Here is a 15,573-nt window from a genome sequence, read left to right as displayed (position 1 = left end):
GTGAGCCTTGGATGCCTGTATTCCTATCTAAGTATGTCTCTTAGATGGATTGGCAGAAAGGGGATTTAGGGGAGGATTAAGGATAAGTCCTCTTCAAATATATTTTTTCATGCATTGAGAAACTCATCCATGAAAAAACACACACGAGTTGTAAGAGACACCATTAACTGCAACCCTCATTGCCTTGGTACTTTTGGCTGCCTCTTTTCCATCAGTTTTCCTTTTGTTCAGAAATATTAATTCTGCTTTCATGTTCTCTTTATGAACTTGAGTAGTGAAAAATGACTGATATAGGGTTGGTTTGTTGGGTTTTTTTGTCTTTTAATTGCTCTTAATGCTTAACCTTGAGCAAATGTGGTAAATGCTGAACTGATGTTACCTGGATTTCAAGGGTCAGAATCTTTCCTAGGACATATAAAATATTTACTGCAGGTGCACAGGCCAACAATTTGCTGATGCAGCACATACAATAAATTTGGGAGCTTTGAGCCCATAGGAAACTGGAAAGGACTTAGGGGTGATGACTGCATTAGCACTGCAGATTTCAATTTCACTGTTGTCCTGATACATTTTATTCAATTTCTCGGAATGAATGATGTCATTAACACTGAATTTCTTCCAAAGGAACAACACAAACATATCAGCTAAATTCATTTTTAATCCATTTCCCTTCCTACTGTCAGCCAGTATTCTTGGTCAGACACTTTGGAAGATTATTTCCTGGACAGAAAAGGAATGAGAAATGCTATTCTGTCTAAAATTATGTTGCATATAATATTTCTGAAGGATTATAAAATTCATGCTCACAATAGCAGCTGATTGCTCCCTGTATTTTCATTACTTTTCCCTATTTTGATCTATTCATGGTGGCATTGGAGGGAGATTTAAGAATTTTATTTCTGTGTGGCTCTGGAAAGTTAGATAACTACTTTTTCAGCTTGCAGAAAACTATTATCTTCTCCCATAGTCTTCTTAAATGGGAAATATCCATTTATACACAACTGCTTTGCTCATGGAAAAGATAGGAGCAATGTTCATGAGATTAAAGGCTCACACTGCAGTCGTGTGTCACTCTCTGGCTGCAGTTGAATTATGTGAATTATGTGAGGAAGTTGCTGCTTTATTCTATCCCCAGCTTCTTCTCACTGTGTCAGGAATTTCTGCACCTTCCAGTTTCCAGCACACCAACTTGTGTGCTGTGTCCCTAGACAGGTTCAAGCCCCATAATCAAAATTATTTCTTTGTTTTCAATGCAGGTGTTTTCTAAAGCTTCTTTCACCTGTCTGACAGCAGAGTTACTGTGTGTGGGGGTGCTGAAGGAACCTTTTGGAGGAAGAAGAAAAGGGGCTGAGGGGTCATGTGAAGCAGGGTAGAACAGAACACAGGCATGCAGAACTTCCAGCTAAAACAGCAGCATCCCAAATCTTGGTTCCAGTTGTTCCAGCTTCCTCTTCTTCTTCCAAGAAGACATTTAGACCCCAGAGGGGATATCTTGCAAGAGGACCTTGGAACAACCTCAAGAAAACCCTGAGTCCTGTATAAGAGCTTGAGAGGTGGAAGATAATGAGCACCAGTTTCTTTGATGTTCAAAGTTTCCCTTTATCTGTGGCAGGTTCCTTTTACTTCTAGTCCATTGAAGAATTTAAGGTGATTTATTGTTTTTCACGCAGACTTGTCCAGGATAATGACAGTGATGATGATGATGATGATAGTGATGATGATGATGATGATGATGATGATGGTGATGATGATGATGATGACTATATTGAAGGCATTCCCATTCGGTCTTTAAGAGGCAGAGGTTGGGCTTTTGTAAAGAGGCAATATCATTTTGTGAGCAATTTTATCTTCTCAGTTCTCAGTCTTAGTAGTGGAATTCACCTTTGGTGAGTCTGCTGCTTTACATAAGCAGTAAATCAAGTCAACTTTTTAACAGTAGTTTCTATTGATAATAAAATACTACATTCTATAGTAAAAATAAAATACTGTCCTCACTAAAATATAAAAGAGATCATTTTGAATAAAAAAAGCATTTTCAGACTGGTGGAAAGCTAGTAAAGCTGATTTTGTTAAATTGTAAATTATTCCTTTTCAGTTTGCCTCCATTCAAATAGTGTTTCTGTAATTACCACATCATGCAATTGTTAAAAGAGGGGGAAATAAAATGGTTTAAATGGTTTAACTACATTTCTTTTTTTTTTTTAAATTTAATAAGATTTTTTTTTCTCCTGGGAGAAAAAAAAATAAATACAACTTACATAGGTATTGCAGAGACAACAATAGGATACCATTATTAAATGTGTCATTATATGAAAGTTGCATGCAGAACAAAATAAAATGAGATCAATATGACGCCTTTTAATTTTTCTGTGTGGGATTAAGACTTTGTGAGCAGGTTTTAAGAGATGCCACATTTCACTGCTCACAGCCCTGCTCAGTCCCTGGGTGACACATTCCCTCTGTAGGACTGAGTCCAACCTCAATCCAGGCAGAAAAGCAAAGCTGGGGAATGTGGTGAGCCCTAGGAATAGCTCCCAAATCCACACCTAAATTTCTGTTGGCTTTGCAGTCAGAGCTCACTGCTTCTGAAAGATTTTCTGGAAGTTTGTATTGATCTGGCTGTTGTAAAATCTTGAGCAGTGTTACAAAAAACTGAATAGTATCTTTGACTATTGTGGGAAGATATTGCCTAACTTTTGCTCTGAAGGTTTTTTCCTTAAAATCATGTCTTTATATCAGCAGCCTCATCAAAGTTAGAACTTTTCAGAGGTACAAAACAACACAGAATTGACAATTGTGTCGTGACTGATGGAGATAAAGGGAGGAGAATTCATAGCAAAAAGTAATTTTCCCTTTGATATTTACCAAATAAGTTTTATTTTTGCCTTTGTTGAATTTCTGAAGTTTACAGAAATTGGTTTTCTTACATCTTTGTTTAACTGTGGGTTTTATTTTCTAGGTGTGTTATTTGACACATTCGGAGATTTTGGTGTCTGTGGGATAATTCACAACATTCACTGAAGAAAAAAGCTCAAAACCTCTGACAAAAGAGGCTGAAGAAACCCCAAATATTGATCAAAGTTAAAAAAATTACTTTAGTTCCAGCTCCTGTGAACCTCTGGTTTTGTCACTAGAAATTTGCTACTGATGTCAACCATCAATGTTGGTGGATAACAGCTGTGCTGCTACTGAAAATAGTGTGTGAACAAACCTTTTAAATTAAAACTCTTCTAATGTAAAATCAGATGTATTTCTGTGAAAGTGTTAAGAGTAATGGTACTAATGAAAGAATAGAAAATATTGATATTATTTGCAGTAATAGCAAAGGTTTTTTGGTTTTTTTCCCTGTGAAGTTGCAAGTCAAATATTCTTAATTTGTAATCAAAATTATGGAAAGAGCTAAGGGACAAACTGTACTCACAGAGTGTCAAAGACTTCAGGAATATACTAACCTAGGGAAACTAATGCATTGTTAAGGTTATTTAATTAAAATATTAAAGAAAATAGGAGGAAAATTTGAACTTCATGGGCAAGTTACCAAGGAAACCAGTTCAAAATGAAGTCCACAATTTTAGCCTTTAGCATTTGGAGACACAAATGCAGACATACAGAGACATACACCCCTAATTTTAGTGGCTGCAGTTATTTTTACATTCTGCCAAAAGCTAGAGTCTTCAGGGATTTATTTCATATGCAATAAAATCAATTTATATTGCTTGAAATGTACTTTTGACATTATATTAAACCACATCAATGCAAATGCATTAGATTGGATAAATGGATCATTTGGCTGTTCCACTAAAGTTTGTAATCTTTTATTTCTTTAGAATCAATGCAAACACTGCAAGAAGACATTTTCTTCATGGTTGTATCTTCAATGCACAAACATACAAATAATTAATGGAAACCCTGATGTCTGTGAAGTAAAGCAGCACAAAGCAGTTCATCCATACAGTTCCCAAAACAGTATCTGCATTCAGGGAATTCTGGTCAGGAATTGTTTGAAGCACTTATTTTTGCTAACGTAGCCTTCTTTATAATCCCAGGAAGCATTTAAGTCTCGTTTGAGCACGGTATTTTTTGCCTACCAGTTTCTGGAGATCCTTGATGTAAAAAAACAACTTGGAAAGAGCCCCCAGAACTCTGAAGGATGTTTTAAAATGCTGAACAACATCATGGCAAGACCAGCCAGAAACCTCAGTGTCCCAAAGGTGAGGGGAAAGGCACTTCAGTGCCATTTTAAGTAAAAGAAAAAAATGAAATAAAAAAAAGGAATTGGGCAGAGGGAGGAGGTGAAGGAAGGAGGAATCTCATGTCCTTACTTCCAGAAGGGAATGAAACAAAAACTGGAACCAGATTGTGGGCAGATGGACTGAGGATGCTGTGGGAGCAGAGAGACCTGGGAGCATTTTCCACAGAGTCATAAAATCACAAAATCAGAATGGTTTGGGCTGGAAGGGACCTTAAAGATCACAGGATCCAACTCACCTGCCACAGGCACAGACACCTTTCCTTTCCTGTGCATAGTAGAAGTAATCTCATCATTACTTTTTAGCACATTTAGAACTCAATAAAACCTTGAAAAAAATCTCCCAGCCCTCGGGCTGAAGTCAGCTCCAGTCCCACCACCCTGGAGTGCCAAAAAAATCCAAATCAGAGCTTTTTACCACTGCCCATGTAGAAAGAGACACTGGTGTGTAGGTACACCCCCTTAATGCCTGGGAGTGAGGGTAGAAATTGTCTTTTCTAGGGATTTGTATCACTTCTTACTCACAGAAGTGTTTCAGAAATCTTTACTTTGATATGAAAAGTAAAAGATCTGATTTTCCCCCATATTTTCTGTGCAGTATATCAGCAAGTCTTGTTCTGTCTATCACCTTTTCACATCTTCTCTTCCAGTGCACAGCTCTGTACTTGGCAAGAAGATGCACTTTTCACATCTTTTTTTTTATTGCCTTAGAAAACCAGCTAAGACATTTTCACTGTCAGTTGCTTATTTGCAGTATTTTCCCCTTTGTAGTACAGACAGAACTCTTCAGGTGGAGAGACACAATGGGAAAATCTAAGCAACAAAAAGACAAGACAGACCTTCAGAGGCACTGCTTGATATTTATGGCATAAAGAAGGATACATAAAGTTTCTAGTAGGATAAATGGCTAACTTTTCATAAGTGCCGTGTGCTGCCCTGAAATTGTTTCAGTGTTTGGTTTAGATAATTAAATAGTATTGTCTCATTATTAAACTTTGAAATACAGTCCATTAAAAATTAATTTACCAGCCTTTAGCAATGAAATCCAGTTACGGTGCTGCACTGAATAATAGAGACTCTTGGCAATAACTAATTAATTAACAGTAAAACAAGTTTCACCAGTTATGCTAAAAATTGATTAACATTTAAGGATGATCACATAGAAGTCACTAAGCCAAGATGTCCTCATTCAAGAAGTAACAGGTATGAATTTAGACAGACTTTTACTGTGGTAAGTCCAACATTTTATTCTTTGATAAATGAAACCATCTCCTTATCTGTTGTTAGGTCAGAACACCAAGCTGACTGACCCACAGATTTAGAAGCTGCATTCAAGATAGATGTTCTTTATTTTATATTTATAGTTCTGAATACCGTTTCAAGTGTCAGAAGAATATCCTGTGGATCTATTTATGATCTTAGAGCAGAATTCACAGAAATCGTTTCAGTGTACAGCTCCACACAATGACCACAAGTTGAAGGTTGTGGTTTTAATTCTTTTTCTACAGCAATCTGCTCTGACTTGTTAATTTGATTAGCTCGGTAATTTGATACATCTGATTAATTAATTCATATTTAGCCACTATTAAGTATTAGCAAATCACTAAGGGATTAAACATCTTTCTGTATGAATGCAGCTCAATCTCCATTGCTGCTATACTTGCATCTTTTTAATTTTTTCAGATTTGTTGTTCAGAATTAAAATCTCATGGATTCCCTAATTACTTGAAAAATAATCAGGAATTAATTACTACTAATCAATCGATCAATACATATCTATTTGCTTTGAATGCACTTTCTGCCTGTGAACCTACAGCAAAAAAAAACCCTTGAAATTTGTAGATTAAAGGATGACAAATAAGTAGTTACCATCTTATGCAGGACTGGAGGGAAAATGAAAGAGACAGCAGCATTCCACAAGAAAAAGTAAAGGTTTCCAGATGGAAGATCGACAAATGCTTTCTCTATTTTAAACCTGTCTTTTTTCTTTTTCCTTTTCTTTTTATCTAATTTAGTTTTCAAATAATAATTCCTAATTAAATACTCTTAATGTCTTTCTGGTGAGTCAGGAAGTCGATGGCAGACAGCAGAAAAACATTTCTGCTCTTCTAGAAAAAAGCTGTCATTGGACTCTAACCCCCCATGAAGACAAACCTTACTGCAAAATTAAAATATAGGAGAAAATGTTTTGAGTGAAAAACTGAGCACAAGCAGCAGTGAAGAGCTTCATCATCCAGAAATATGAAATGGATTTCTGCAAGATCAAAAATGTGGGTCTTGCCTTTAGTCCTTGGAAATACAAGAACTTACAAATTGGAATTCAAACTTGATTCCAAGCTCTTAATCCAAAATTAATAATGATACATGCATGAGAACAAGTAAAGTAAATGGGATATTAAGTTAAAAAAATAATTCTATCACAAAATATATTGCTGTGTATCCTTTATAAATGTGATTTACTTGTAACCCATGATGGTATTAACTTCAAAATTACTTAAAATATTGTACTGGACTGATCTTATAATGGAGGATCTTCCTGCTTGGGAGGAAAATGAGGTTTGTGTCAGTGCCCAGACAAACACACTTGCAGGGGGACACAACATGACCTGTGGCAGTTGTCAAGTGGGTGGAGGTTTGAGAAATCCTGACACTGATAGAAAGTCAACACCATTACATCACAGGAGACTGACAGTTTTAAATCTCTCAGATTAGTCTGCCATTCCTATTTCATCTGTCTTTTAATCTTCATAATGCACAACGAAAACAAAACCATTCAAATAAATTTTGGAATCTTAGTTTCTGTATTTGTACCACAAATTGTTCCAGATTTCAGTGTGATTTCTCGAAGCCAGACATATATAATACTCTCTTCTCTTAATAATAATAATTCTACAAAAAATATGTCTTCATACTTTTATTCTGATAAGCAAGGGAGTGCAAAGGTTCTGCTTCAGCCTATCAGAAATGTACTTTTATACTGTGAAACTGAGAATTTACTCTCTGTATCCTGAGGTGGACAGAAGCTATGTTGGATATTTGCTTAAAAGAGAAAATTCTGGAATAGTGGGGGATGCTGCCTGGCCCACAAGCAGCCAAACTGGCTGCGCTCTGGACACTGTGATAACAGCAGTATCCAGCTCTGAGAAATTCCTCACCTGGGCATGTAAATTAATTTGTTTTTACAGGCCACACCACTCATGCATGGTTTTGTTTGCAGCAGAGATTCTCATCCTAAAGAAAATAATTACAGAAATCAGTTTTTTTCTTAAGGTTATATAGGCAAAATTTCCCCAGTGAAATCAGAAGGGACTGTGATGATGAAGGCTGTCAGGAACAGAGCCCCATCCCTGAATTTAATATAAAATGTCTTTCTCAAACCCTGTTACTGACTGGAGACACTGACACCAGGACAAGCCCATTCCACAATTATTTTCAAAGTTTTTTTTTCAGAACATTGCTTTGGCTTGGAAAACAACCAGTTCCCATCTCATTGTTCCTGCAGTCCTGACTGGACAGTCACAAGGCAAATATTAATCATATTAATGACATTGTACATCACTGAAATGTTAACCTTCAAGCCAATAACTCAGATTCAATGGATTATTTTGGTCCAGGCTTCTGAATTTGAAATGACCTTTCCCTGTCTGAGAAAAATTGACACTGTCCCATTTAAGTCACAGTTTGTCAGCCTGGATGGTCACAGACAATCAGTCAATGCAATTTGGACTGGCATCTGTGGAGGCAAAAAGAAAAATAAGTCCCAGAGGATTCAAAGGAAAGGACACAATATAGTCAGGGCAGGATGGGCTGAGCCATAACATCCTAAAGAGCATCAGCCAAAATGGAGATGACCACACAAACAGCCCTAAGTGTGCTGGTGAAACATTTAATGTTTTTAAAATAGACAAAGATTTTAAAATGACTCCCATTTTCATTGGGACCCAGTTCATTAATCTGGAGATGGTGAATCTGGACACACACTAAGCCATGTCTGAAAAAACTTTCAATCTCTCTTTAGAAAGGGAAAAACAAACAAACAGGAGGAAGCTTGCTGTTGGATTTCTTTTAGATATTTTTGTTGTCACTTCTCTTAACAACTGTGGATTAGGGAGTGGGGGAAAGAGAGTTTCATTATGTGCATTGCTGAATTCCTACTCTGCCAGTGTAAAAAAATCTTTCCTAGAAACCACAAGTGAAATATACTTCTGAAAGTACATAATAAACCAAATTTTCACTTAGAAACCTTTTTGGCCTCCCTAAAGTTTGTTTCCAGGATTTGAAGTTAAAATCATAAAATTATAAAAACATTTTGTTGCTTCTCTCAGTCAAATGGACACCTTGTTTTACACCTGTTCCCAGAAGCTGAGTGATAGCAATAAATTAGCTTTGGTTTGTTTGGTTTGGGTTTTTTTGAATTATGACTTTTTTTTTTTTTTCTGTTAAAAATGGAGGGAAGTTTTTGTTGTTGTTTTTGTTGCTTTTTTCTTTTCTTTTCTTTTCTTTTCTTTTCTTTTCTTTTCTTTTCTTTTCTTTTCTTTTCTTTTTTAAGATGTTGCAATTTAACATTCTCATTAGAGTAGAAAAAAAATAAAAGCCAAAAACAAAACTAGGGAAATGCAAAAATCCTACTCTCTACTACTATTACACTGAAACCATTAATTGTTTTATATGCCTTCTTATATTCTCAGTAAGCATTTTAATTGTAGGGTTAAAAAAATAGAGAACCTGAAACTTTTTTGAAGAAGGTAATACTTTCTTCTAATGCTCATTTTGTCTGAATAATTGTTTTTTTCAAATAATTCATTTGAAAACAAAAAAGGCTTAACAAAAGCCTTAACTGGTTCTGCCTCTCTGCAGACTGTGCTTTTCTCAGTTTCTGAATGTGATCTCCCTTATGTGAATTTTAACCACATCTCACACTTTGACTTGTAGAAAACACATCTGCAGTGCCTGTTTTGGTGACAAACAGACATCAAGCTTGTAGAAAAGTGAAGAGGAAAGGGAAAATATATTTTAGAACTGTTATCAAAGTGAACAATTTCTTCTTTAAGCTAAGCAGAAACATCCTTGCACTGGCAGAGGGGTGTGTTGAGGCTGCTGTAGTGCAGAGTTCACATAAAGGAGATCTTGTTCTCTTTAGCTCTCTACACCCCCAAAGCTGCATTTAGGCTGCATGATGTACTGGTTTGAGGGAGGGAAACTGATAGTACAATGTTCCATTAAATGCTGCAGAAAGCCACTCACCTTTGGATAATCAACTCCTAAAGAAAAGGGAGGATTAGATTATGGCTTACATTAAAATAGATCAAAGGAGTTATTCTTCATTCACACTCTAGCAAGATGGAGAAGTCTCAGTACCTATTTTTTACAAAGCCTTCACTAAATCAAAACACTGCAATTCATCACCTTACACAGAAATATAATTTGCTGGTGAAGTTTTGATCTTTGAATTCCAATGCATTTTTTTTTCTACACTCTCCTGCGAAATTCAGTCGCTCTGCAGCAATAGCAACATTGCACAATAAATATGGAACTAACCAGAAAATCTGTATTGAGTCGTTTGTAACTTTTGTGGGGAGGTGATCACTTTGGAAAATTTTAAATGAAGTTCATACTGAGTACTCCAATAATTAATGTCTTTTGTTGGAATTTTAGCTTCATCTAAAAAGATGACCATTGGTTTCAAAATTCAGATCCAAAATATGAAGATGTTGGACTTCAAATCCAAAACTTGAGCTCAGTCAGTTTTATCATCATTTACAGGGAAAAAAAAGAAGTTCCTTTGAGAATTCTGATATAAATTCTGAAATTTAGGGATGATCCATTCTGCTTTAGAACACTCATCTTCTCGCTAGAGATAGCCTGAGGATCCATGTACTGTAAAATCAGAGAGAATAAAGGAAAACAATCAAGACCAAGGTATAAAACAGTAAAATAAAGGTTGTGTTGTGTTATTCAAAGGGCAAAACAGATGTTCAATAAAGAAATTAGATGTTCATTTAAAAAATCAGATGTGGAGCAGACTGGCTGTGTGCTGTAGTGGGAAGGATCTTCTCTTGGAGTTCTCCTCCTCTGTGCCCATCCTGTGACACTGCCTTCACCTATTCTGAAAATCATCCCCAGAAACATTTTGTCAGGAGGCTAAAAAGCTCAGACCACAGCACATGGCAGGGTGTAGAACCAATGAGGCTTTTGAGATACAGTTAATCTGACCTAATATCTGAAAAGTTTCCAGCACTCATCTGCTCAGGTCTTTTATCATTGTGACAGTCATCTTTTTGTCTGCACTCATTAGCCCTGAGCCAGGATTACAGCCCTCAAAGCAACAGGACAACATTTCAGCAAAAGTCTTTAGATATTGCCATCTACAGCACAACATCATCTATAATCTCTGGATGGAGCTGTTTAATGGAGTTTGCAGACCTGAAGAGTCTCTAAAGTCAGTAATTTAATGAGATATGGAGTCTCAGAGCCAGAAATTGCCTGATGTATTTAAATACTTCAGCTGAATAGATTTTAGGTAATCATTCCCACAACCAGAGAAGCCCCCTCTAATGACCATACTATGAACCCTTTCCAGATTTTTTCTTCATCTGCTATAGTAAAATAAATTTAAAAAAACCAAACAGAAAAACCTTAGAAAAAGGGGATTAAAAGGGTCTCTGACCTGGAATGCAAGCAAAAGAGCAAAAAAAAAGAAAAAACCTGTTCCCTCAGGTTTCTAGAGGAATTTATATTTAATGGTTATTAGCAAAAGAACCAAAACTTAAGAATCAGAATTGCAGTCCCTTTATCTGCAGCTAAATGCTGTCACTGATGCACCAGAAATTGAAATTCTTGTCTGCTTTTTTCCTGGATTGCTGAGTCTGAACACTGGACTGAGCAGTGACAACTCCTGCATTTCCCCAGCATTAGCAGGAGGAACATGGTTTCTATAAAATTAACCCCTCAATTCCAGGTGAAGGTGCTTTGGATTTACACTACATGGCAAGGGCAGCATCCCAGCTGTAGCGCCAACATTCTTGTCACTAGTTTTTCTTCAGAGGAACTTCCAGCAGCAGATTTTTAAATCAAGATTGTTTTGTGCAAGTGAGTAAGGCATGGAGCAAACACTGAGAGCAGATGAGGCTTCCTTTGGGTGCAATGACAAACACTTACCTGTGCTTTCATCATTAACAGGCTTGGAAGGAGGAAGATACTCAGTCACCCAGTTTGGCAAGAGGCAATTTAGGAGGTCTGAGACACACCACCCAAAACTGGAGGTGTTAATGGCTTCTTAGACATTAGGTAGGATTTTCCTGAATAATTCTTTTAGCTCAGGCTTCTGTTTTTTGCCAAAAAGGGCACGTCAGGAGCTGTGTGCTGTGCCAGACACTGTTTCTTCAGATGAGGAGCCAGCACTCAGTGCCAGATGGTTCTCATGACTCACAGCCCTCTCAGGCAGCACAGTGAGCAAGGGGGAGAGCAGGGGAGGCACATTCATTACCTCCTGCATCTGCTTTTCCACAAATCAGCACGAACACAAAGGTGCTGCCACACTTTTCCAGAGGTAGGAGGCAGAAAACCACATCCATCACCTGGAGAAGTGCCTTGGCTTACAAATTGACTAACATGTCAACACTGAAATTGTGCAGGATGCTATCTGCTCAGCCAGGAAGGGATTTATAGTGGAAGTTTAGTCATGATAAGGCAGTGTCTTTTTTTTTTCAAATAGATACAGCAGGAATGACTAATGACTTCCAGACTGTGGATTAGGTTGTGAAAAGCAAAGGTAACATGGCAGAAGGGATCTCAGAGATACCTTTAGGTGTGTGTGGATTTTAATGCACTTTTTTAGACAATGATTTTAAACAAGGGGTTTAAAATAACCATTATTAGTCAGAAGAAGAAACAAATGCTGGACTGAAACACCATTTAGAGTTGCTTTAGAAGTACAGGGCACTTCTCAGTCTCACTGAGCTTTAGGTGTAAAATCTTTGCTCTCTTAAGCATGAAAATTATGAATAAATATAAAACATTGTTTAATTAATGTGCAACATTACATTACAGCTTTAGAGTGATGGAACTTCAGAGCCTTTTCAGATTGGAGGTCTGGTTTTGGAGTCCCCCCTTGGTCCCAAATTTAAGCCACCAGGAGCATTCTCTAGGGATGAGACAGTGTTCAAGGGAAGGAAATATCAGCAACAGCAGTGACAATTAGCAAGCTAATTCATTAAGAGACATTCTGAACTGGACTGCAAAGGAAATTACAGTGAATTACAGTGAGTAACTGCCTTTGATTCACCTTTACTCCCCGAATGTGCCATGGGGTCATGAGAGCTCACGGCAGAAATATTAAATTACACTTCATTATAAACCAGCTGAAGTCTGAGAGCATTTCAGGAGTGAGAATTAAATGTTCACATCACCTGAATCCAGACCTTTTCAGCTACTGAGCTGCTTCAGTTCCAATCAAACACAGACAATTAGAACAAGGTGTTCTTGAGGATATTGATTTCAGGTGAGACAAAGGATTTCATTATAAAATTGGTTAAACACAAAAAGGGATGAATAATGGGGATGGATCTCCATCCTTGCAGCTTTTCAGAACTTGTCTAGGCAAAATCCTGAACAACCTGATGCTCACATATGTAATATCACACCTGTGCATTTAGGCATAAACATACTCATGTAGGAAATAAATATAAGCATCTATAGAATTTCAAGTACATTTTGAAACTTTCTTATTTCATAGATACCTGCTATAAAGAATATAAGACACCAGCCTTAGAAAGGAATGACACTATAAATTTTTATTAGATGGATCAGAAATATTTTCATGCTGTGGGCAGTGTGGGCTCATAAGAAGCACAGATAACTATCTGCTATAACAAGGAGCATTAACTATGATTAATGAGCTGACTTTGAAAGTCACACCATCTCCACAATATAATCTTTTCTCCTCTAAGGCAATTTTAAAAGAAACTTTTAAATATTTAAATATTTCAGCAGCCTTCTGAAGCTGGTGCTGTCTGAATTTCTTCAGACATTTCTTTCTAGGCCTAAAATGAAAAAAAAAAAAAATCTAGTTGTCCCATTACATTATGTGAACAGAAACAGAATATGTATGTTAATGTAATTACATATTGGGAAAACTCAGGTTTGATAATTTTGTTAGCTATATTTAAGCTGATCTTCATCTAAGAAGTTTTGTGTTTACTTTTTTTTGTGGTAAAAAGGGGGAGAGTGTCACTGACTCCTGTCCTGATGATTTGAGTGCAGCCCAAAGATCAAACAAACCTGGAAGGAGCTGCTCTGCTCATGAATGCAGAAGGAGCTGCTGCCCTACCAGAGCAGTTCAAACATCAGGGTTCTTATGTCCCAGATGGGAGCATGAGGTCAGGTGAGCTCACACAGATTAATTCCAAACTGGACTGATGAGAGGGGTCAGTCACACTATCGGCGCAGGGCTTGTAATGCCACTCTCAAATATGACTTCTGAAACTTTGATTTAGCTCCTCAAAAGTATTCAAGCATTTAACTCTCCCTCAGAAATCTGAGTTGAATGGCCAGTGTGTTAAACACTCTCTGGTTTATGCTTTGCATTAAACTGTGGCTGGATAAAACACAGGAGCTGCTCCCATAGGAGTGATTGCAGCAGGATTGTCCTCACCTGCACTGTGCACATCCAAGCAAATCAGATCCCTCTCACACAAAATGTTCTCAGGGCAAGAGAATAAATTAACCCACAGGTACTGCCAGTGAGCACTAATGCTCTAATCATCATATAAAACATACAGATATGCACATATATGAAAGGCAGATTTTAGGTGTATTAGAATAAAAGGAGATATGCCTTGCCTTTGTAGATATATGTTACTCAAGCTGTAATTATTTGGATTAATTTCCTCAGGGGACCCAATGAAAACTGATCTGTGTTCTGTCCTGACAGCACAGTGACAGTTTTATGAGTTCATCCACTATTTATTTCCTTGTCTGATGGTTGTCTGGAAATCCTGCCCGGGTGGAATGGACTCACTTGACATGCAGTGAGTGATGTGTAGTTCAGATCTTGATGAACTCCACTGAGTTCTGCAATCTGGGTCTTCTCAGGTAACCCCAAATATCTGAGCTACCACCTTGTTGGCAGCACAACCAGTGAATATCTTGTGTGTGCAGCTACTGGAGCCGGAACACACGAGAACCACAACAACAACTCCACTCACGTATCTTCTGAGCAATATCTTGGAAAATTATGTAAAAACTGATAAAATTGTTTGCTCACACAGAAAAATCATCACCCTGGATGTCATTGAAGAAGCTAAATAAAAAAAAGTTCACTATTTAGGGCAAGACCCCCAAAATCATTCATATTGGCAAAATGTTTGGGCTTACGCTTTAAATCTGAAAATTTAGTGATTTTTATACTGGGTGCTAATAAACAATTATTGCTGTTCACTCTCAGAGAAGCAGGCATTTCAGGGGAGAGCCAAGGAACACAGCACTATTAAGAATTAAAAGTTAAGAATATGGGCTAGATCATAATTTTCAGAAAAAAAACCTTCCCTTGTATTTCTTCCTAACATGCAGTTTGTGTGCTTTCTGCAGTGCTCTGGGACCTTTGCAAATGAAAGGTGCCAAAGAAATGAGGGTGATAAAATAGTTACCATTTCACAGTTTCTTACATCTTTTACAGCTTCTTATGTCTATTTAGACAGCTTTGTCAGCCCTTAGTGAAATATTCCAACTGGTAAATTCTTGTTCAACATTTTGGTTTTGCAACGGGGATTTAAACAAATGAAAAGACTATCAAACCTTTTTAATATTTCACATTGGTGACAGGAGCATGAAAACAAGGGTGGCCACAACTGCAAATGTGCAAATCCCTGTGTTTTATTTCCTCAAACTTTTATTTAGTTTTTGAATGAAAAGCAGCACCTACAGCAAAGTGCAACGCACTCCATGACTTATGCTGTCCATAAAGCCTGTGGGATTTACACTGCCATGGGAAGGAGGCTATTTACATGTTAAAAAGCCATTTATGATACTAATAAAAGTCCACAGGATTTACTTTACAATGTGTGAGAAGCCATTTATGATGTTAAGAGTCAATTTACAATGTCAACAATTGTGTTAGCAGTAAAAATGCAAAGCGGATATACAGCATTGATTTTTTTTTTTTTTTTAATTTGTATTGTTGATATTTCCCTGGCAGCAATTCATGTCTCCACCACAGAGATTTTGTGGTTTATACTTTAAATGAGAATGATAAGGCATATTTTTTTGTATTCCCTAAGTGAGTTAATCTTAGAGAAAAACTGTTTATGTAGATGTGTTTGGGATGC

The sequence above is a fragment of the Catharus ustulatus genome, chromosome 5 (genome assembly GCF_009819885.2).
Source record: "Catharus ustulatus isolate bCatUst1 chromosome 5, bCatUst1.pri.v2, whole genome shotgun sequence".
NCBI classification, from domain to species: domain Eukaryota; kingdom Metazoa; phylum Chordata; class Aves; order Passeriformes; family Turdidae; genus Catharus; species Catharus ustulatus.
Note: the sequence above shows the minus strand (reverse complement) of the source record.